This window comes from Aquarana catesbeiana, linkage group LG04 (assembly GCF_042186555.1).
Source record: "Aquarana catesbeiana isolate 2022-GZ linkage group LG04, ASM4218655v1, whole genome shotgun sequence".
Classification (NCBI taxonomy): domain Eukaryota; kingdom Metazoa; phylum Chordata; class Amphibia; order Anura; family Ranidae; genus Aquarana; species Aquarana catesbeiana.
In genome coordinates this window covers 473,848,343-473,873,469 of record NC_133327.1, presented here as the reverse complement: position 1 = coordinate 473,873,469, position 25,127 = coordinate 473,848,343, and the positions used below count along the sequence as shown (strand labels likewise).

The 25,127-nt window shown below is 44.3% G+C and overlaps 1 protein-coding gene and 1 pseudogene across 9 annotated transcripts in view; one reads left to right on the top strand and one right to left on the bottom strand.

Annotated features, from left to right (window-relative positions):
* The window catches only part of SFT2D1 (SFT2 domain containing 1), a 790,079-nt gene that overhangs the window by 90,184 nt on the left and 674,768 nt on the right, over positions 1 to 25,127 (top strand). The window lies entirely within an intron of this gene.
* Positions 14,316 to 16,129, bottom strand: LOC141140428 (cytosolic phospholipase A2 gamma-like; annotated as a pseudogene).

Below are 25,127 nucleotides of genomic sequence, written 5' to 3'. Positions count from 1 at the left end.
TGGACAGGAAGAGGGAGGGGAGAGGGAAAGCCTGGAATGAAAAATCCTATGGCTAACATCTTACAGGAGGCTTCAACAATTTTAAAAAACTTTTGTCCAGGAAAGGGTGGAATAAACCCCCATATTGCAAATGGGAGGGAATCCCCCGGAATCCCCCTTGACTCCCATATTTCCCTGGGCAGTCAGACCACAAATTTTGAGACCGAAATACCACACAACAATGCAACTAAAGCCAAAAACTGAAACTCCTGCAAAAAGATGACTAAAGGAGGTCAACCAAAGCCTTTCATTTCTACTGCAGGCTATACAATACAAAACTCAGCTACAGCAGTGATAAAACCCAAAACAATGGGGGGGGGGGGGGGTGCAGGGGGCATGAATTGCTCTCTGAGAAACTCAAAGAAAACGCCCAACAATTATAATTAATAAAAAAAAAACACACCGCTAAAATTACAAAAACTGAGTTAAAGTTAGTCTTGCTACCTATTGAAATTCAGTGCAAAGTAGAGATTTCACTTAAAACCAAAATTCAATACAAAAAAATGCAATAGTTTTACTGAAAAGTATGCAAAAAGTACAAAAATAGCTAAACCTGAAAAGATTGAATTCACTTAAAAGGAAATGGTACCTACACCTTTTGCAATGACAAAATGGTGTCTTTAAAATCCAACAGTGGAAAAACTATTTAAACCAGTGACTTTAACATTTAAACAAAACAGTTTCTCAGTTCCTGGTGTCTCACCTCTGAAATTGGAGCAATTTCCACTCTGGGATGATTTACAGGCTAAACAGTATAAAATCCTTCAAATGGGGTTTCTCTCATATAACAAGACCAAAACTGCGCCTCTACAAACCAAAATCACCTTTTTAACACAGAACAGACCGGACTACTTACACTAAACTTAGAAACCTGGCCCAAAAGCAGAGCAATTCCACCCAAAACACAGCAGACACGAACTGGCAGTTGCAACAAATGAAAACCAAGCCACGGCCACATGGTGACTACAAGAAAATGCCAGGCGAAAGCTGGGCCACATGGTGACTGCAAGAAAATCTCTGACAATCGAACCATGTGATAGATGGCAAAATGGCCGACGACAATCGGACCAAATGGTGAAACAAACATTTGAAATGCAGTTGCTGATCCCGCCAAAACCAGCACAAACCGAGATTTCTTCACTAGAAAACCAAAACTTTCTCTACAAAAACTGACTAAAACAATTGAGAATGCACACTTAACCATAGACACAGGACTTAAACAATCAAACAGATCCCTAACCGCCAACGTTGCATAAAACACAAATAAACAATCTTACACTCTTGTTTCCAAATAAAGATCATATCAGCTTCTACAGGAACAAGACTTTGAGAAATGAACAGCGATGGTTGCATGTTTGATCGTTTCATCTCAAAACAATAGAGTACCCCATGCTATTTGCCTAGAAACCTGAAGTGCTTCCAGCAGTGCATGGCCCCTCTTCCCCCCTCTCAGCCACATGGCCATTTGAATATGCAGCAGTCATTTTCAAACCAAAAGCTTTCTACAAAATTATTTCAAAATGCCTTCAATACAAACCATCCGTGTCTTGAGTCAGTTAAACAGTCTACAAGACTCATGCAATCTACTTGTCCTTTACATAGGTAATAATCACAATTCATACATTTCTCATATACTTATTACACAACATACAGTTACTTACACAAACATTTTAGGTTGTATTCAGTGGGTCCTATAGAGGAGGTAAGTATCCAAAACACTTACTGACAAATCATACACATAACAAACAAACATACAATTTAAAATCCCGCCATTATACCAAAACCTAACACATCGGACAGCCTACTGATCCGATTGAGTAGGAGGTTCTGTTCACTCCGAAACTGGCCTGCCATCTTAACTGTCGTGGAACCTCTATACTCTTGCGTTAGTAGCCTCCCTGGCGGTTTTCCCGAGTGTGGCTCGGGGTTAAAATTCAGGACCATTAGCGGTAACACCGAGCCACACTCGGGATTACATCGCAGGATCCTGGTGTGGCTTTACTTACCTTGTCCCCGGGATCCTGCGATGTCCCCCGATGTGTCTGCGGGCTCCGTCCTCCTCCGAAGCCTCTCCGTGCCAGGCTCTGTTCCCTGCGAGCGGCGCGACGCAGGGGGCGGAGCCTGGCGGCAAATTCAAAAAAGTGTAAAATCATAACACATACAGTACTGTAATCTTACAGATTACAGTACTGTATGAAATTATTTCACATCCCTTTTGTCCCCAGTGCTTTGTCCTATGCCCTGCATGCAGTTTTATGTTATATATACTGTTCTTTCTGCCTGGAAACTGGAGATTGTCCATAGCAACCAAAAAGTGTCCCTTTACATCGAAAGTGGCTTTAGACCAGCTAGAAAACAGCGATAGTAAATTAGAACACTTGCAGAATTGAGCGATAGGGAATAGTAGGGAAATGTATTTTATTATTCATTTTTTTTTTTTTTTAATTATTTATTTTTATTTATTATATTATAATTTATGTTTTTGTGTTTCAGACTTTATCATACCCGGGATATCTACTAGACTCTTGTTTGGACAGATTTAAGTGTGTTATTGTTAAGAATTACAGACCTACAATATAAAACGCCAAATTTCCACGCAAAATAATTGTACCGCTTTCAGCACCTAAAATCCGAAATAATCATACCACCAGGGAGGTTAAGCGCCCTTTCAGCCTCTTGGTATAATGCATCTTTAAATAACGTGTGTCTCCCGCATTTCCCCAAGTAAACAGACATAGTCACCTTTTTGGCCCCATCGCTCCTCTGCCTCTCCTGAGCTTAGCCTCTTGGCTTTTATTTATCGACAACTAAAGGAAGTGACAATCAGGAACTCATGGCCCCAATAGCCAATCTCTTCCTCCATACAAAATGACCACACAGGAAATGACACTAAGGGTCAGGACATCCACAGGAGTGGGAGGGAGAAGTGCACATGTCTCATCCACTTGAGGCATGTACACTGCTCTCCACCCAGCCACATCCACCATCTTGGTCAGCATGGATCTCACTCAATACTGCTCAGAGTAACCAGTATCTAGTAAGATCATTCTACTTGTTCTTACAGGCTTGAGAAGATCTGCGGGGACATTGCTACTGCTGTTGTCAATATACGGTACGAGTATATAAGCAAGGCAGATACCAATGCCCTCTTATTAAAGCAGATATGTATCCAAAAGGGATAGCGTAGCCACAACAAACATATAATAATATGTTTCTCTCGTTATGCGGACTTCACTTCTCTATTGTGCATAGACATTTGAAGGCAAGAAGCCCAGCGCGTTGCGCTTGATACTTACAGACCGGCAAACGCCCGCAGACACAGAGAACACGTCCCCAAGCCCATGAGAAGGTTTTCATACTAATGGTTTTACCACTGGTCCCGATTCAACACAAGTACACTCTGCTACAGCGCTCCTTGGTTAAATCAGACACAGGGAGACAGATGACAACAATCTATAAAACACACATAATAAAATTTCCACAACAGTGTCCACGAGTGGGTCTAGGGGGTGCGTTAAAGTCCCCACATATAATAAAGTGACCTTTTTGTATTTTTCTAGCCTTTGTCAGGATTTTCCTTATAAACTGATAAGGATTCTTATTGGGAGCATATATATGGATTGTGAATGTTGCGTTTTCAAAGGTTGCTATTATTAAAATGATGAATCTAACTTGGTTGTCTATTTTAGTGACTAGAAGTTGAAAGGAGACTGAGTCTTTTTTTTTTTTTAACAGAAATTACAACATATTTCAAAGCTTAAAAGTAAAGCAGTGCATTACAACCGTTTCAACATATAGAAAGCTATGAATTAGTCAGCAGTGTAAGAATTGACAAGTCTATAAGAGGTTCTTATATACTCAATTGCTCATCTGAGTCAAATTATGTGGTTGTACGTTGAGCATTCCTTTAGTGAAGGGGGGGGGCGTGTATCTTGAGAATAGGGGAAGGCCTACTACAGATACAGTGTACTGTGGTATCCAGGCACTGGGCAAGTGTCCGGGGGGGGACCTGTATGGCATTAGCTCCAAGCACAGTCCATGGCTAATTGGGATTTCTGCTAATAGTGGGGTGGCTTTAGCTTTTAATCCAAGTGCCCCATATTTTCTCAATTTTTTTTTGGACATTTACAGCTCATGTATGTAAGTTTGTAGAGAGGGAGGGTGGAATCAATCAGAGCTCTCCACTGTGCAACCGTAGGGGGCTCCAGCTGCTTCCATTTAGTTAGGATAACTTTTCTGGCATAGGATGAGGCATAGAAAATTAGTAATCTTTTGTGCATGTTAGTCGTGACATTGTCCAAATACCCAAGAGGAGAATGAGAGAGTTGACTCTTATGTTGAATCTTCCTACAGAGTTAATGTTGTGAACCACCTCCCTACAGAACTGCTGGATAAGGGGGCAGGACCACACTACATGGAAGAATGTGCCCAGTTCAGTGGTGCATTTTGGGCATCTATCGGATTGAGCTGGGTATATTCTTGGTAGCCTTTGGGGGGTGTAGTATGCTCTGTGGAGGAACTATAGCTGGATATTTCTGTCCCTAGCTGAGATCCTCAGAGGGATATATTGTTGGATGCCTTCCTCCCAGTCCTCATCCGCAAGAGTGGGTAGGTCCTCTTTCCCTTCATTAAAGCGTTTGGTCCCTCTGCCATTGTCCTCACAGGATATGCGAAGATGCAGAGAGGAGAGGATGCGATTGGCATTACTGGAAATCAGAAAACACTCCACCATATGTGACTTTAGCTGTATTTCGGGTAATTGTACCGCATGCCGCAATTGCAGGTATCGGAAGTACATTTTTGGTGGGAGTTTGAAGGTGTGTTTCAGGTCATTATAAGAGAGAAGTCTACCCTCTGGCATAATTTGTTGTAGTGTTTTAATGTCATATCTAGCCTAGACCGTTGGGTCCGGGATAGAAAGGAGGTGGTGTAACCTAGGATTGCCCCAGAGTGGAGTGTGTGTTAGTTGTGTTAAGTTTATCAGACATTTGTTCCCACACCCTGGTTGTTGTGCTCATTGGAGTTGTCATTGTCGGGTGCGCTTTTGGACCCCTAAACACTGTTACTCAGTGGTGAGTAGGACCCAAGGATGGCTGCCTCTAGGTTAACAGATGGGTTATTACGTGATTGGGTAAACCACCATTGCACTGTGACCACCACCGCTGCCCAGTAATATTATTTAAAGCATGGGAGCACTAGTCCACCACGGAAGAGGGGCAGCTGCAAGGTAGCTTTAGCCACCCTGGGGCCAAGCCAGCCCCAATAAAGGTGTTCACCAACCCGGTCTAGCTTTCAGAAAAAGGAAGTAGGAATAAGGACCGGAGTGTTTCTAAATGCATACAGAAATTTGGGGAGAAACGTAATTTCGAGGAGGTTGATCCTCCCCACTGGTGTCAGGGGCAGGGATTTCCAAGCCAGGCATATATGCGTGAATTGTTGGAGGATCGGGTACACGTTGTCTTTCAGATATGAGGAAAGATCTGTCTGTATTTAAATACCTTAGTATCTGAATTTAGTAACAAACGTCAGGGGTATTATGTGAGTAGGTGGGAGGGGGGAGCGAGTGGGATAGCGGGAAAAGTATGGATTTGGCCCAGTTAATGCGGACCCCTGAGAAGGACCCATACAGGTCAATCACCCGCAGGGCCGCCTCAAGGAAGGTGGAGGCGCCTGGGAGATGGAGGAGGGCGTCATCCGTGTACAAGGTGAGCTTCTCCGTCAGCGGGCCCACCGCTATCCCTCCCGTCGCCTCAGAAGATCTTATTAGGAGAGCTAGTGGTTCGATGGCCAGGGCAAATAGTCCTGGGGACAGCAGGCAGCCCTGACTAGTACCTCTGTGTAGATGGGGGGTGAAAGGGTACCATTTGTTCTGACTCTAGCTGAGGGGTTTTTGTACATCAGTTGTATCCAGGAAATAAATTTAGGACCAAAGTTAAACTTCTCAAGGACCCCCACTCAACCGAGTCGAAAGCCGTCTTGGCATCCAGAGAGGCCACGACACCCTGAGACCCTGTAGCCTTTGCATGGGATATATTTGTGTATAGACAACGCGGATTGATGTCTGTACCCTTGCCTGGCATGAAGCCCATTTGGTCTCCTTGAACCAGGGAGAGGATAACCGAGTTGAGTAGGTTCGCCAGAATCTTTGTAATTATTTTGGCATCTACGTTGAGAAGCGAGATTGGGCGGTAGGAAGCACAAAGCTCGGGGTCTTTGTTGGACTTCGGGATTACCTCTATCACTGCTTCTGACATAGATGGTGGGAGGCAATCCTCCTCCAGCATAGTCAAGAGTAGCTCATGAAACTGGGGGATGATGAGTTAACTATTAGCCTTATAGAATTCCGCCGGTAATCCGTCAGGGCCCTGGGTCTTTGCAGGTTGGATTGAAGCAACTGCTATCTGTACCTCTTTGATGATATTGGGTCATCTAATCTAGTGCGTTTCTCTTCCGAGAGAGTTGGGAACTCTATTTGGGCTAGAAGTTCCTGCAGGGTAGCTGGTGTAAAATGTGCTCTGGACATGTAAAGTTGTTTGTAATATTGTGCAAATCTAGCGTTGATCAGTAGTGGGTCAGACTGTAGGTCTCCCTGGTCATCTTTATTGTTAGCAATGTGAGCTGTGTTGGCGCGTTCCCTAGCCAGCCATGCCAATAGCCTGCCTAATCTTTCCCCTTGTTCTAAAATCCTTTGCGAGTGTGACAACAGGAGCTTCCTAGTCGAGGTAGCTCTTAGTACTGAAAATTTCTTTGTACCGTGATTGCATAGCTGCATAGGTCCCTGCATCTTTATTGGTCACATAACTAGCTTCCAGGGTCTGAGCCTGTCTTTCTGCTTCCTCCAATGCAAGCCCGGTGTATTTCCTAACCTTATTGATAAGCATGCGATATTGTCCGCGTGTGTAGGCCTCATAGGCATCCCACACCATCGGCGGGGGAGCCGTCCCCCTGTTGTGTGGCCAGTAGATGCTCATTTCTCCCGCAATCTCAGGAGCGACGCGTTTATCTGCTACCCAGAAACCCGAGAGTCGCCATAGGCTAGCGCCAAGTTTCAGCAGCAGGGGAGCGTGATCCGAGATACCGCGAGGCAAGATTTTAACCTCCTGGGTCCGGGGGAGCAGGGGGCCACTGGCATAGAACAAGTCTATCCTGGAGAAGGAAGCATAGGTGGCCGAGTGACAAGTATATTGCTTTTCACTAGGGTATCGCCACCTCCACACAGTGGGAGGTCAGAGGCTAAGCCAGGGTTAAACTTATCTAAGCTAGGATTTGCATATTAAAATCCCCCGCTAGTAAAACAGCGGCTGTTGGATAGTGGGCCAATACTGGGGTTAGTTTATGGAGGATATTGATGGTGGCAGGAGGGGAATGCATATCCCCACAATGAACATCTCAAGCCTATCATACATTGCATGGAGAGCAACATATCTCCCCTCTGGATCTAAATGTAAATCCAGGAATGTAGAGAGAAGAGATTTATGGACCAGGATACTGACTCCTCTAGAGTAGGAGAAGAATGTGGAATGGTAATAGGAGCCCACCCAGGGCTTTTTATGAGCCATTATCCTGCTCTCTGTTAGATGCGTCTCCTGCAATATACATATGTGGGTGCTGTACTTTTTAAATGTAGTTAAAGTGGATGTAAACCCAATGTCATCCTTTCTAAACTACTGCCATTGGGGTTACCTATAAGGATATACATGCCTCCTGCATGTATCTTTACCTGTCTAATGTCTCCCCTCTGTTATGAGAGCCGAAAAACTGCAGATTCTGTGGGTGGGTCTGTCTGGAGCTCGGTGGGTGGAGTGGTGATGTCAGTAGACTCCCCGCCCACCTCTACACTCCCCTTGTCAATATGCATACTCTCCTGTGTATTTCTTATACTGATCTTCTGCTATGATCTCTAACATCCAGTGAAAAGACAGGAAAGTAACCACATGACTTCAGCATGCCAAATCATGCTGAGGTGTGGAACAGCCAATCCTTGCAGAGCTGCTGAAGAAAGGAGTGGGGTGGGAATTAAAAAATAATGCATGTCTTGGGCTAGTGCACGAGATGTAAATCACCTGTCACTCACAACAAGGGGGAGGATTTGACAGTTTTTCTCTGTCAAGATTTATCTCACTGAACAATAAAAGAGGATTGCTCAGAGCTGGATTAATTCTGTGTGGCAAGACTGGGCTCAAATGATAGGAAATCTTATACTCTACATTATGACATCAATTTTTTTTTTTTTTCGGGTTTACATCCACTTTAAATACATTGGATCTTTTGATCTTGGAGTTCAAGCCACGAACATTCCAAGACAAGACATTGAGGGGAGACATCAGCTTAGTTTAGGGGAAACCTGGGGGCACTGGATTAGCCTCACTACCATGTATAAATAAAACAAAAAAACCTGCGCTGGCAACTCACCATAAAAAAAAAAATATATATAAAGAATAATAAATAAGATATAAAAAGCAAATAGAATTGAATATGCACAAAATGATGTAGACTGTGTAAGACTGGCAAAAATGCCACTAGGAGCTGTGCGACTAAAAAACAATTGAATGTCGCTACACTGGTGCAATTGATAAGAAATGTGACAGATAAACTGACATTTGTGACCACAAATACAAGTGTATAAACCTCTTATTAGATAAATACCAAATGATATGTGAAAACAGAGTGTAGAGATTAAATCATAACTTTCTATTAACGGAGAGTCCTTTACATCAAGGTATTCCTTCACAAAATCAGTCAATAGACTTCAAGCTTTTCCATCCACAGACTAGGTTTGGGCATGGAGATAGGCTAGTGCTGGTAATAATTATGAAGAGACCTTGGGAACCACGGACCTCACGTTCCACCCGAAAATAAAGAAGAAAGCATATAGTGTAAAACCTATGACACCGTGAGATCACCTGCGCATAACAGCGCTACTCACGGAACCGATGTGCAGAGCAGGCATTCAAATATCCAGTCGGTGTTCGCTGCTATACGGCATGCGTTCCACCGACTCCAGGAAGTGATGTCACTGGTTCTCAGGTTCTCAGGCGTAAGCCGGATGTTGCGTCGACGCGTTTCGCCCCTCCCCCAGGGCGTTATCAAAGACGCCCTGGGGGGAGGGGCGAAACGTGTCGACGCAACATCCGGCTTACGCCTGAGAACCAGTGACATCACTTCCTGGAGTCGGTGGAACGCACGCCGTATAGCAGCGAACACCGACTGGATATCTGAATGCCTGCTCTGCACATCGGTTCCGTGAGTAGCGCTGTTATGCGCAGGTGATCTCACGGTGTCATAGGTTTTACACTATATGCTTTCTTCTTTATTTTCGGGTGGAACGTGAGGTCCGTGGTTCCCAAGGTCTCTTCATAATTATTACCAGCACTAGCCTATCTCCATGCCCAAACCTAGTCTGTGGATGGAAAAGCTTGAAGTCTATTGACTGATTTTGTGAAGGAATACCTTGATGTAAAGGACTCTCCGTTAATAGAAAGTTATGATTTAATCTCTACACTCTGTTTTCACATATCATTTGGTATTTATCTAATAAGAGGTTTATACACTTGTATTTGTGGTCACAAATGTCAGTTTATCTGTCACATTTCTTATCAATTGCACCAGTGTAGCGACATTCAATTGTTTTTTAGTCGCACAGCTCCTAGTGGCATTTTTGCCAATCTTACACAGTCTACATCATTTTGTACATATTCAATTCTGTTTGCTTTTTATATCTTATTATTTATTATTCTTTATATATATATATATTTTTTTTTTATGGTGAGTTGCCAGTGCAGGTTTTTTTGTTTTATTTATAATCAAAGTCGTAGCACTCGTATCCAGCAGCTGCAACACGTTAGGTTATATTAATAATTTTTTTTTTGCGAGCGCTGTTTTTTTTTATCTATTTATGTTTCACTACCATATATACCCACATCAGCATTTCGGTAGACATTGCAATACTCATTCTCACACAAGCATGGTTATATAGATTACCTACTCCTTCTAGTGGAGGGAAATCAGTACTACACGCTTTAAAATCAGACAGAAAAAAGGAAAAAAAAGAACAAAAAGAACAATAAAAAAAACATGGAGTATGAATACCTACTCAGGTAGTGTCCCCCCCCCCCCCCTCCCCAACCGGCATCACCCCCCCAAACTTCGGGATGCCTTCCTCCCAGAAGGATTCATGGCAACTGCCCATGAGGCACGTGAACGTGGAACACCAGAGCGTCAGTTTGTACTCAGTCTCCAGTTGTGGGAAAAACAGGATAAACGATCCCTGCAGAACTATGGTTCACCCGGAGTGCTCCGGGGGCATAACACTTAAACTTGTTGCTAACATGAAACTGCATCCCCACCTCTCATTAACATATTCAGGAGCGGGGAGGTTACTCCGACACGGTGCTGCATGTAGGTCCCCAATCAGTACTGCTGCATACTCACAGTAAAAGTTCCAGGGCAGGGTTCAGGGCCGAGGGCCGCTGGTGTTCAAAGTCGGGTAGATAAGGGAGACTTTGCAAACTGTGCAGTATGGGAGTGAGAGAGGTAGAATCATAGCAAGAGGGGGCAATCCTACCGTCAGGGTCATCCTCTTGGCAGTGTCTCTAGCCAGCGGGACGCGTCTTCAGGGGAGGTAAAGAAATGTACCGTCTCCCCATCCTGGACTCTCAGTCGGGCGGGGAATAGCATGCTGTATTTGATCTTCATTTTGCCAAGGTTGAGATTCACATGGTCAAAGGATCTCCGCAGCTTTTGCGCGTTGACCGAGCAACATACCTTGCCTAGCAGCACATTCAACACTCTCCTCTTTTAAATTGGCTACTACGGAAGAGGTTACAAAAATTTTCTCAGATGCCCACCTAACCAATTGTCCCTTGGATCCTGTTCCCTCACAACTACTACGGTCACCCTCTTCTTCTATCCTATGCTCCCTCACCCAAATCTTCAATCCCTCCCTCTCTAGTGGCATTTTCCCCTTCCCTCTAAAACATGTGCAGATCACTCCCATTCTTAAAAAGCCCTCACTGGACCCTACCGACCTGAACAACTTAAGACCCATCTCATTGCTCCCATTCACCTCTAAACTTCTAGAACGCTTAGTCTACAACCGTCTTAGCTCCTACCTCAATGAAAATAACCTTCTTGACCCCTTACAGTCTGGCTTTCGCTTGCAGCACTCCACGGAAACTGCCTTACTAAAACTCACTAACGATTTACTAACTGCATAAACCAACAGCCAGTACTCCATACACCTACTACTTGACCTCTCTGCGGCCTTTGATACTGTTGACCACCTGCTCCTTCTCAATAAACTACATTCCCTTGGCCTCCGAGATTCTGCTCTATCCTGGTTCTCTGACTATTTATCACAGCGCTCCTTCAGTGCCACCTACAACTCTGTCTGCTCCTCTCCATTGCCCCTTTCTGTGGGGGTCCCCCAAGGCTCGGTTCTTGGACCCCTTCTCTTCTCTATCTACACCTCCTCCCTTGGTCACTTAATAACTGCCCACGGCTTCCAATACCACTTATATGCTGATGACACCCAAATCTATCTGTCTACTCCTCACCTCACTCCTTCAGTCTCCTCTCGCATTTCTAACTTACTAACTGACATATCAGCATGGATGTCGCACCACTTCCTTAAACTAAATCTCTCTAAAACTGAACTATTAATATTCCCCCCTGCCCGTGCCCCCCTCCATGACTTTTCCATCAAAATCAACAATGCAACCATCAGTCCCTCCCCTCACGCCAGGGTACTAGGTTTAATCCTAGACTGACTTGTCATTTCAGCCTCAAATCCAATCGCTGCCAAAAGTTTGTAGAATTCACCTCCATAACATCTCTAAAATTCGCCCTTTTTAAACAAATGAAACCACCAAGCTCCTCATTCACTCCCTTGTTATCTCTCGCCTTGACTATTGCAACTCCCTTCTCATTGGCTTACCTCTCCATAGGCTATCCCCTCTTCAGTCTATCATGAATGCTGCTGCCAGACTTATCCACCTTACCAACCGCTCAGTGTCTGCCAACCCTCTACTTCAATCCCTACACTGGCTCCCAATCACCCAGCGAATTAAATTCAAAATTCTAACCACAACATACAAAGCCATTCACAACTCTGCCCCAAGCTACATCACTAATCTTGTCTCCAAATATCACCCAAATCGACCTCTCCGCTCTTCTCAAGACCTCCTGCTTTCAAGCTCTCTCATCTCCTCCTCCCATGCTCATCTCCAGGATTTCTCCAGAGCCTCTCCCATCCTCTGGAACTCGCTACCTCCATCTATCCGGCTATCCCCTACTCTTGCTACCTTCAGGCAATCATTGAAAACTCATCTCTTCAGGAAAGGCTATCACGTCTCCAGCTAATCTCCTACCACTTCCACCAGCTCATTCCCCACAGTTACAACCTTTTGTACCACCTGCCCCACCCTATTAGATTGTAAGCTCTTCTGAGCAGGGCCCTCTTAATCCTATTGTATTGTATTATAACTGTATTATCTCCCTTTTATATTGTAAAGCGCTGCGTAAACTGTTGGCGCTATATAGATCCTGAATAATAATAATAATAATGAGCTTTGCTCCCTCGTGGCACAGTACGTCAATCTTCCTGGCTTCCCTCAAGACCAAATCGCGATCCCTGAAATTCAGGAGCTTAAGGATAAAGGTGTGTGGAGGAGCTCCTGGGGCTCCCCTGGTAGCAGGCATCCTGTGTGCCCTCTCCACGACAAAGAAATCAGAAAATTGGGCTCGCGGGAGGAGAGCCCTCAGCAGGTGTTATGTGAACGCTGTGGGATCGTTACCTTCCACTCCCTCCGGTTGCCCCATGATGCGGAGGTTGTTCCTGCGATTTCGGTTTTTGGCGTCCTCCGCACGTGCCTCCAGGGTCTTCATCTTGGTCTGCAGTGTGTGGAGTGAGGCATCGTGTTTCTGCAGCGTGTCCTCCACATCCCCCACTCGAAGCTCAGGCTCCGTCAGTCGGTTTCGGAAGCAGTCCATGTCTCTCTGGATCAGGCTGATGTCAAGCTGCATATTTTCAGTAGTCTGGCAAGTGGTGATGGCTTGCATCAGGGTGTCAAAGTTAGTCTGCTCCCTCAGCTCTGGAACCTTGTCCTTTGTCTGAGACGCCATGTTGACTGCCTTGGCAGGAGGATGCCATGCCCTGGGAGTTGTTTTAGGGGTGTTATGGGCCTTGCGGGAGCCCTAGCAGCCCACCCCTTGGTCATTCCGGTCCCTACCGAAAGTCTCCCCCATTTGGGTCAGGATGTGGATGGTAATCTGCAGGGAAATGGCTGGTAGTCAGGACGAAGGCTCAGAGCTCTCTCAAGGTACGTCTGCTCAGGAGACTGAGTCTTTAATCGTTGTTATTACTCCCTTCTTTTTCTTTTGGTTGGGTGTAAATATGTGTAGGAATTTTTGGTGAGAACATTTTGGAGTTTTATCCTTTGCAAAATGAGATTCCTGTATACTATGATAATATATGATAATGTCACTGCCATATTTCAGAATGTCCTTCCAGAGAGCTTTTATGCTTATATGGGCGCTGTTAAGGCCTTTTGCATTCAGATACATGAAGTTGGTAGTAGATAATGCTTAGGAAAACAATTGGATTTGGAAGTATGTTCTGTTAGAAATTGTAAGATTACAATGTAACGTGCTGCAGATTTTCTACAGTGCACAACCATGTGGTTGTTTCTGCATGGTGCACTGTGATGGGCACTATGTGCATGGTGTGGCACACGCCCAGCTGAGGGAGCTACACGTGAGTAATGAGTTTAAGTCTTCGTTTCCACTAGTGCGACTTGTCATGCGACTTTGGATACAAAGTTGCATGACAAGTAACAGCCCATTGATTTCAATGGCAAACGTTCCCTTCTATGCGACTTTGAAAAGGTGCCTGTACTACTTTGTTGCAACTTTTTTTATTTTTCTTTATTTTATCAAGGTATCAATTTTATTACCAGATACATGATTTTGTAATATTGAAATGCATTTAGATAAACATTGGAACCCCTTACCAAAAGACCCTTGCCTGAGTTTGCAGGAAAAATAGGTGGATATGCATGATAACCCCAACCACCAGTGTCAGAACCCAAGATCTCCATCTTACAATTGCATACAGAAAAAGTATATCTAGTGGTACTTGGTCACATTCAAACATTCATTTATACAACTTTGCTGAATTATTTAGGATGTATATGTTCAAAATCCTCAGGATTCCATTGACAAATTTGTTTGAAAACGACTTTTATTCGTTTGTCTTAATGGTCCTCTAAAGATTTTATTCAAAGTTGCGGACATTGCCCGTTATGTCTAGGACATCTCCCTCTTGTTACTCCACATCTCCTTCTTGTTACTCCTCCAAACACATTGTTGTATTTTGACTTGGATCACCCCCATGTTGCTCTCCACGTTTTTCTTTGCTATGTCTAGCAATTCATTTATCATAGATGTGTCATATAAAGGAACACGTGCAGTATACTTCTTGCTTAGTCTGTATATATTTTCAGCCTCTCCACAAGTCTGGGTGTTGAACAGAGGAAATGCATCACATCGGGCGTCTCATATCTATCTCCTTCAAAGATGTAGCAGCTTTTAGTTGGAGGGTCCTCATAACTTTCTTTGGTATTTACTGGAAAGGGAATCTGGTGATCCTTACATTATTCAGCTGTTCTTTTCAAAGTCTCAAATGGATCTCCTGCACTGAAGTCGAAAGATAAAATCAGATCTACTTTGCGACGAGGAGGCAACACTAACGGGTACGGAGTATTAATTTCCAAACCAGCTTCAATCAGATAGATGCGCTCTTTCTCAGTGAGGTCGCTGCCTTCTGGGATTTTATGTTTGCATTCATAGAGGAAATTGTTTGTCGTTCCCCATTGTCACATCACAAAACAAAATACAATGTTCTTCATCACTTTAGCATTTTCATAGACACCTTGTATAAATTCAGACCAGGATTTTTTTGGGACCACTTCCTTTATACCAGTAACCCAACTCCAGGTTCTTTTGAAGATTCTCACATAGACATTTTTTACTCGTCTAAAAGACCAGGGTATTTCTTGGACCACTTCCTTTATACCAGTAGTAACCCAACTCCAGGTTCTTTTGAGGATTCGCACACATCCATCTTTCACTCGTATAAATTCAGTCCAGGATATTTCTGGGACCGCTTCCTTTATACTAGTAACCCGACTCCAGGTTCTTTTGTAGAATCTCACACCTCCATCTTTTACTCCAGTCACTGTTTTCATCACTTTCTTGTGAATTTCACGAATGGCCAACCAAACCCAATCAGCGCTGGGTGCACTGCCCCATAATCCTTGAAGATAAATCAAGTCATGTTCAGGCAGCTCCTCCAATAAACGTCCTTCTCTAAACCTACATCCCAGATGCTCAGTCTTTATATAGCATTCATAAGCAGGAAACCCGGACTTGTGTGGAGTGAACTCAAATCAAGCTTCTGATCTGTTTTCAAGTATTTTATGCTTTCTCACAGCAGAGTAGATGGGATACGGGTCTTCACCGATATCGCAAATCTCTTTGTGATTGGACAGTTTTTCTTCATTAATTCTGTTCATGATGAAGAACACGAATGTATAGGCCCAAAGATCTGTCAGAGAGTACGAATCTCCAAGAAATTTCTCTTTTATCTTCTCCCATGGCTTTGTCCATTCCCGGTCAGTTTCCAATTTGATTCGCTCACATAACCAAATCTCCAGATCTTTCATGTATGAAAAGTCTGACCAGTTACTTTTAGCATACAGAGAGGACATACACCATGTTGATCCAGATATTGCACTGATGAAGGTCACGGTACCCAAAAGGTTGAGTTCAGCCAGTTTTGAAATCGTTCCCAGAAAACCAACCATGGCACGGAGTCCACCCCCAGATCCCAAGACCGCGATTACAGGAGGGTTGCAATTTTCTTTAACATTCATGCCCAAGGACGAAAGGGTCTCCTTTACTTTTCTCATCCTTGCCTTGACAGCTACTGTTTCCCCTTCTGAGCCATCTACAATGTCAATATTTTTCTTATTGGCCTCCATTGGAGATGAAGGTAGGTCACCGCTTATCTCCCAACATGTAAATCTTTTGTTGCTGTGTTGGGTAATGTCAGTGTGCCTTTGGTGGAACTTTTGATGTGACTTTGATCCAGAGACTTTAAAGGATCAAAGCTGCACTCAAAGTCGCACTTTAAATCGCACAGCTCTGGAGTCGCACTAGTGGAAACGTAGCCTAAGGCTATAGTGTGACTTTCTTGCAACTTTGAGTGCAGCTTTGATCCAACGTTACACTCTGGATTAGTCGCATCAAAGCATTGCAGGTGCCTTTTCAAAGTCGCTGCTTTTCAAAGTCACAGAGATGGGAACGGTTGCCATTGAAATTAATGGGCTGTGACTTGTCCTGCGACTTTGTGTCCAAAGTCACATGACAATTCATACTAGTGGAAACAAACTTTTAGTCTGTTTCCACTATTGCGACCCCAGAGTTGCTGGATTTAGAGTGCGAATTTGATGTGACTTTGAGTGCAGCTTTGATACAACTTTACACTCTCTGGATCAAAGTCGTATCAAAGCATTGCAGGTACCTTTTCAAAATCGCATTGATGGGAACGGGTACCATTAAAATCAATGGGCTGCGACTTGTCGCATGACAAGTGACATTTCCACTATTGCAACCACAAAGTTGCATGATTTAGAGTGCAACTTTGATGCGACTTTGAGTGCAGCTTTGATCTTTACACTCTCTGGATCAGTCGCATTAAAAGTTGCATAAAAGCATTGCAGGTACCTTTTCAACGTCATTGATTTTTAAAGTCGCAAAGATGGGAACGGGTGCCTTTGAAATCAATGGGCTGTACTTGTCATGCCCAAAGTCACAGGATAAGTCGCACTAGTGGAAACAGAGCGTTAGTGTGGTTGCCTGTACTATTATCATTGTGGACTGTGAGCTGAGACCCCAGAGCACTTCCAGCTACAGGGACAGTCCCCACCCCCCGATCATAGGCTGGAACATATGATCAGCTCCTCCCATCCTGTATATGCCCACTGGCTACGCAGGAACAGTGTCCCTCCCAGGAAGTGATGTCACTAGCTTTCATTAACCACACCCACTGTGGCTGATTTTAGTCTCAGAAGGAAGTAGATTTGAAGTCATGTGACGGCACTGGAGTCTGCAAAATAAAGGTAGAAAAACAGGGATTTTTTCATTTTGAGACATAGAACTGAACTTAGCTTACATTAATGATTGCAGGGGAGAAATGTAACTATTTGGGTGGACTTCCATTTTAAAAGGGTTTTAAACCCTATCTTTAAAAAACAAAAAAACCCAAACCCGTCATACTTGCCTCCACTGTGCAGTTCGTTTTGCACAGAGTGGCCCCAAACCTCCTCTCCTGGGGTCCCTCAGCGGCGCTCCTGGCTCCTCCCTGCATGGAGTGTCCAAGTTGGAGAAGCGCTCTCCTTGGTGGACACCCATGCGGGCGTGCTCCCGAGTTCCGCATCTGTGTCCATTCACACAAAATGCAGGACTCGGCGCTGCATCATTGGATTTGACGGACAGCAGCGGGAGCCAATGGCTGCGCTGCTATCAATCTATACAATCAGAAGACAAGACGCCAGCTAGAGCTTGGTGTGCTCGTTCCCGGCCGGCGAAAGATCGGGGTCAGGTAAGTAAAACGGGGGCTTAAGGGGGCTGCAGCACCACAGAAAGTTTTTCACCTTAATGCATAGAATGCATTAAGATGAAAAACCATGAGGGTTTACAACCCCTTTAAGGTTGAACTGTGAAACATGTCCATAGAAAAGTAAGAAAAAAAGGAGAAGCAATGCTACTCCTGTGTACATGTAAACTGTACTTATCATTGGGGTTGATGTAGAGAGAAAGGAAACCTATAACTCCCATAGGCTTGGGGTTCCATGAGCGTTTTCTTTCCTGAGGGAAATTTGTCTTTGAGATTTGACAGGATTCGATTTTAATATTATGCATTTTTATTAGTCAAGGAACAATTTTTCATTAGGAGAAGATGCAGTTCATCTATGACTCGCTTTCCATTGCTGTTGTAGTCTGCCAGGCAGAGATTTATCCATGATGTTATCATTTTTGGGTAGTATTTCCCATTTCTGTAGGATTTTCAATCCTTCTTCCATATTAGAGATATTGTATGCAATACCATATCCCGTTCCACCATTATTTTAGTGGGGAATCCCCACTTGTACACAATGTTGTGGTTCCTAAGGATTTTGGTGATCGAGTTAAGGTTGTTCTTCCTTGCCAGGATGGTTGCCTGGGATAGATCCGAGTATAACACTATTCCCGCTTAGGGATCTGGGAAGGGTGAGTTGTGATGTGCAAACTGCATAGGTTGATCTTTCACTTGAAAGAAATGGATTTTGGCTATGACATCTCTGGGAAGTTTTTCTGGGATGTGTGGAGGTTTAGGCAGTCTGTGTGCGCGATCTATCACCAATTCCTGCTGTGGAGTTGCAGAGCTTCAACCGAGCTCAAGGTTATCTGCTGCTGTCTCTAATTGGAAAGTGTGGATATGCATGCATATAAAAGTAAAACTCTCTGAGACCCGCTCACAGCAGAATTACTTCTTACACTTCTGATTTATTCAAGGCGGTGCTAATGTTTTATACACGAAAATACGTCATTGCTATGCTAGTCTAATAGGTACATTGGTTAAGATGGAAAAGAAGATGGAGAATCTTCATGTCGAGGTTTGGCTGTCTTTGGTTTTATCTACAGTTCCGCGTTCTTCTGATGTGTGTGATGTCTGGGGTACCCGCCATCTTTAGAAAACATAGGAACAGAGCAAACCTGTAATACTTTATATAATGAGTAAGGAGAAAAATATGTATGCACATAAGAAAATAGACGTTTTCAGATTATTATTATTATTATTATTATCTACATCACATTCCTTCACAGTCCCCCCTAAAATGGCTATTTTTTCTTTTCTGTCCCTAGTACTAAAGGTCCTACTTCGCTTGGCCCTTTCTCCTCAGCAACTTTTTTAGGCTGTATATAGAGTTAGGCAGCAACTTGCTCACTACCCTCCTTGATACAGCTGGAGAGGTGCAGTCAGGCGCTATCTATCCCTATAACCCTATAGAATTGTGAGATTATGGACAGGGAGTGACTGTAGAGGAGTGAAGGGTTTGTCATCTTCCATCATAAGGAGGTCCTCTTCTTCTTGGTGGAGAAATGTAGGTGTGATATTGTCTACAGCCTTGCCCATTAACTTTTTACGAAAGGTAGAATACAGCATACAATCAGGGCTAAAAGAACCAGGATTATTAATACTGTTACCCCTATCTGGGCGAGCACCTTCTGCCACCCACTCATCCAGCTAAAGTATTGATCCCATGGGTCTGTGATACCTGAGTTCTTCTTCAACTCTAATGACAGATCTAATTCTAATTTCTTTATAGCTAGAGTAACCTTACCATTTGGGCCAGTATTATCAGGAATGTATGTGCAACAGGTTCCTGTTTTTTTTATCATTTTACAGACACCTCCTTTCCCAGCTAGCACCATGTCTAAGGCCATCCGGTTCTGGAATGTCATGTAGGAAGTGTCGGCTAACTGGTCAGCAATTCCCTGGAGGGCATCTTTAGTGTCATTTACGAATCTCTGTTGGTTATAGTATATGTAGTTAATCCAATCTACATTCTTGTTGACAGTTATTACGGGGATCAAAGACTCAAAACGAGCTTTTACCTGGTCCCTGGCCTTAAATTCATCAGAGACCCCCCTTGTAACCCCTATGGCATCTATGTATACATGAGGGTCAAAGCTTCCGGAGAGAGCTGCTCGCTTCCTCCTTTGACTGTGTGCTGGGTCAGTGTATATATCGGGTATCTTCGGTTGGGATATGGGGGGGCATAATTACATCACAAAGGGACTGGACCTGGTTTAATACCTGTCTTCCGCAAAGTCATTCTGCTTATCAGGGGCTTTCTATTTTCATCTTTCTTGTCTAATGCACTCTGGGGTTACCCAGTCTGGCCCTGTGTTCCAACCCACTGGCCCCCCCTGGAACCACAACTCTGTCCCCAGTAACTGTCTGTGTGGCATACATATATATCCTTACCATCAGGGATGTCACTGTACCAATGGCATTGCCATGAAGGGTCAAACGGACAAGGTACTATGTCACAGTAATCTAAGGTAAAGGTGGTGTATATACATGTGTATCTGAAGAGTTATACCAAAACATAATTGTTATCATTTTTGTGATGGCCACCTCCTGGGCCCTCCCCCCCCTAGATCAAACAGAAAAAGGATATGCAGCACCCGTTAACACGCTCTCCTGCAGTGGTAAGCGTGCATTTAGGTGTTCTTCCCGGCCAACTTGACTGAGGTGACTGTGGTCAGCAAAACTTGGAATGGACCATCATATCTTGGCTCAAGGATCTCCAGACAGTAGTTGGTGTGTTCCTGTATCTAATTCAGGATCTGGAATGGAAGAAAACACCTGGACATGCATTCAGGTTAATTCTCATGATAAAGTGGTTACATAATTAGTCAACACATCAGACTGCAACTGTATCTCTTGTGGAAAGTAACAACCAAGTCTGGGAGCTTAACCAAACAAATTTTCATAAGGGGATAGGGCATGTTTCCCCCGGGGGTGTGTCTGACACTGAACAGGGCAATGGGCAAACTGTCTGGCCAACTCATGTTAGTCTCTTGGGCCATCTTTAACATCCTGTTTTTTAGTGTCCCATTCATCCTTTCTACCTTCCCGCTACTTTGAGGGTGGTATGGGGTGTGTAGTGCCAACTGAACCCCCAGTGCTGCCCAAATCTCTTTTTTGTAAGGGTTGCTGTTAAGGCTGGGCCCTGATCTCTCAATATCACCTCTGGGACCCCAAATCTACATACTATCTCACTCAGTAGTTTCTTAGCTGTGGTCCTGGCAGTCGTGACCACTTCCACTAGGGCGTATTCGAATCTGCCACTTGGCACTTGAGAATGATCAATTTGTATCCTTTGGAAAGGGGTATAGGGCTTTTGCCAGGTGCTTCTTCTGTGCTTCTTCTGTTCGACCTGGGTTTCATTTGGTTCTGATAATGTATGATCTGCGGAAGTTGTTGGCCAGTGGAGTAACTCTTGGTGCAACACTTGTTGATAAGAGAGTTCATAAAAGTCTTTGTCAAGTGGGCAGCTCCATGTGCCCATTGCACCACGGCTGGAGACATACTCCTGGGTAGACAAGGCTTCTTGTTGCACTTGAATAGTCCATCTCTGAAAGTTTCTCCTCTTCGTTTCCAGCTTTCCTTCTCATCTGGACTTGCTGTTTCCTGTAATTCTTTTAGATAAACTCTGTCCACTGGGAGAGTCTGTAAGGTAAGCACGGGGTGGTCTTCTTCTACCACCCTGCTGTCCACTTCCCGTGGACCACTAGCTGTCTGTTTGGCAGCTGAATTGGCTAGATGATTTCCTCGAGCTTCCTTTGAGTTCATTTTGTCGTGTGCTTTTACTCAGAATAGTCACTTTGGTTGGGAGAAGCAAGGCATCCATCAAGTTTTCACAGGTGTTCCTGCAGCCGTCAGGAATCCTCTGTCCTTCCAGGTAACACCATAATCATGGGCAATGCTGAAAGCATATCTTGAGTCCATATGAATGTTGGCTCTTTTTCCCTCTGTCCTTTTCCATGCTGTAGTAAACGCTTGCAGCTCTGCCTCCTGTGCAGACATCACCAGTGGTAAGGCTTTAGCTTGTAGAAGTGTGTTTTCAGTGGTGACCGCATGTCCTGTGTGGTATTTGCCACGTTCATCAGCAAACAAAAATTGTTAGGTCTGAATTCTGAATTCTGCAGGGGTATTTCACTTACAGGGGGGAGATGGGTGGTTTCCAACCGTATTAATTCGATGCAGTCATGGGGTGACAAATCAAGACTCTACTCCTCCTCCTTTCCCCCCTCCAGAAGTAGAAGAAGGGTGGTAGGGTTCAGTGTTTGACAACTTAATAGAGTAATGCTGTCCAGTAGGAGGGAACACAGGAGTCTCAAGTGTCTCGTAGTGGACAAGTGTTTCGGCTGGATCTTGGTTGAATATGGCAACAACGTCATGGGGAGCAAGCAGAACGAGGCAGTGTCCGAGGACCAAGTTCAAAGTTTTGTCAAGCAAGGCTTGTGCAGCAAAGCCAGCTCTCTGACACAATAGGCCTCCTCTTGCTACCGCATCCAGCTGACAGGAATTATATCCTATGGGACGTAGGCTGATGCTGTGTGATTGGGTGAGTACACCTGCATGTCCCATACGTTCGGATACAAAGAGCTTGAGCGTTTTGTCATTGTCTGGGAGCCCTAGCGCCGGGGATGGCGCACTTGAGGGCCTCAAAGTTAGATATTTCTTCAGGAGACATCTGGAAGGGGTCTGATTGCAGAGCATCAGTAGGAAGGCTTCTAGAATCCATGCTCCGCACTAGGAAATTAGTACAAGGAAGGCATGAAGGGATTTCTGGCCTTGTGGCAGTGGGATGTCAGAGATTACTCTCATCCTGTCTTCAGTGAGGTGTCTTGTCCCATAGGACAAACAGTGTCGAAAGAAAATGACAGGTGTTGAGCACCACTGCAATTTGGGCTTTGAGGCTTTGCAACCCTGGTTGGCAAGATAGCACAACAGGCTTTCTGAGCTGACTTCAACAGGGGGTAAGTCAGCTGCACAAAGGAGAAGGTCATCAACATATTGGAAGAGAATCACTTCCGGGTGTTCCTCTTGTCATGTGTCAAGGATCATAGCCATAGCTTTTACAAACTGGCTTGGAAAGTTCTGTGCCCCTTGTGGCACAACTGTTTAGGTATGTTGCCGTTTCTTTCCGTGGATGAATGCAAAAAGGTACCAGCAGGAGTGGTGTGAGGGTGGACACTGAAGAAAGCGTATTGTAAGGTCCACCACTGTGAGGTACTTTGCAGTCAAAGGCATCCACTGCACTGGTACCTGGCTCTCTTTTAGGAGTTCTCTTCTTCTTCCTAGAGAACAGAAATTTGTTGCATGGAGATTTACAGGGTATCAGGGCTCCATTTGACACGAGAGTCTTGACATGCCTGCAGCGTGGGCTAACTTTAGGGGGTATTGTGGTTTCCGGGGGAATGATGCGCCCTCTTTTAGCTTGACTGAAACTGGTGGCACCTTTAAGTGACCGTTGTCTTCCAGTCCTGTGGACCATAGGCACACAGGGATTCTGTCAAGTACTTCCTGCGGTATTGAACTTGAAGTTATTGCTTCATGAAGTGTCATCAGGAGAGGCAGAGAACACAAAGCAGATGAGTCTTCTAAAGATAGGGGAGTATGTAACTTCACCCCCCTTCAGGCATGTGCATGATTGAGGCCTGTAGTCTGGACAACACATCAGCTCCTAGTAGATTCAAGGGACATGTCAAGGACACCACGAATCTGGCAAGCAAATCAGGAAATGTCCCCACTTGGAGTGGCTCAGCAAATGGAATGGAGCGGGGCACCCCATCCACTCCCACGCAGGAAACATCAATAGTGGAAAGGAAAGAATTATCAGGCAGGTTCACCGCCCTCAAGACACTTCTGGCTGCACCCGTGTCAATGAGAAAAGTGGTAGGTTTTTCGTCTGGGCTATCTTGGGGCTCTGCATTCTTTTCTAAAGTGACCCCGTTTCCCAAAGTTGTAACAGGCGATCCTTTCCCTGGTATTATTTACAAGTAAAACAGGCGCAGTGCAACAGTACCTCTATAGAGTATACCTTGATAGTCCAGGGTGGTCAGAAACGATATAATATATATATAGAGAGAGAGAGAGAGAGAGAGAGAGACTGGTCTGTTAGGGCTGCCACCGATGGGACCAGAAGCAAGGTCCAATCAGGCTGAGAAAAAACAAGGAAAATGGGGCGCCTCTGAGTATGTATCAATAAACATTTATTATAAAAAATAATATCCACTCACATGGAAGATGGCATATCTGCATTCAGGCATGTCTCTGGATGAGAGGAGAGGGACTGCAAGCTTCAGCGTGTCCACAAACAGCTGACGATTACACATAGGATGATGTGAGGTGGTGGGGCACAGCGGTTCTTCTCCTTGGCATACAGAACTGAGATGTGATGGTATGTAGAAGCATCCAGGCATGTGTGGGTTCCAGTGGAGGGGGAAGGAGGACGCCGGGTCCTGTCACAAACAGTACCGTGATGTTGTCAGTCTCTTCTGGTAGCACGGCCGTGGAGAGGGAACCAGAAAGAAGCTTGGCACGCACAGCAAAGCGTGGCGCGGAGCCGTGACCTCACTAATGTTCGACGCGTTTCCGAGTGTACAGGCTATGGATAGTCGGCATAGCAGCACTCCTTTGTCAGGCTTGGGGTGTGTGGGTCTAGGCAAAGTCTTCTAGTCTTAACAGGGGGAGGGGCCAGATAAATACTCATTAGGTTTAACACATTGTAGGCACAAAGGGGCTGGAGGATAATCAGCATATCAGGAAACAATGAGATAAACATGGCAAAGAAATACTTGATGGAAAAAAATGCATGAGAAATAAATAAGCACTTAAATAAGTAAAATGCAGATTAATAAAATAAATTAAAATAGGGAGATCATTAACATTTATAATAAATTATCATTATCCAATGAATACATGGACCACCAGTCAAAAAATAATAAAATATAAAAATAATAATAAAAAATATATATATATTAAATAAAGAAATAATAATAAAGGGAGTAGGGTATAAATATGTGTGGGGTACATTAATTAAATGAGAAATGGTAGAAAGATGATGGATGGGGTTAGAGAATCCGTATACAGGGGGTCCCCTACTTACAAACATCCGACTTACAAACGACTCCTACTTACAAACGGCAGGAGACAACAGGAGGTGAGAGGAAATCTACCCCTAGGAAGGGAAATTCACTCCTGTAAGAGTTAATATGGGAAAAAGGTGTCTCCACTGATGCTTTATCACCTATCCTTATTTCCCTAATAACCCCAAATTTTCAAAATCCAATTGTCATTGGGACAGAAAGTGAGGTGAAATTTTCTGAACAGGGGCACAGACAGAAAAACAAATGTTACAGGGGTGATAACCCTTCCCTATGCTATCTACAAAACTTAAAAATATATT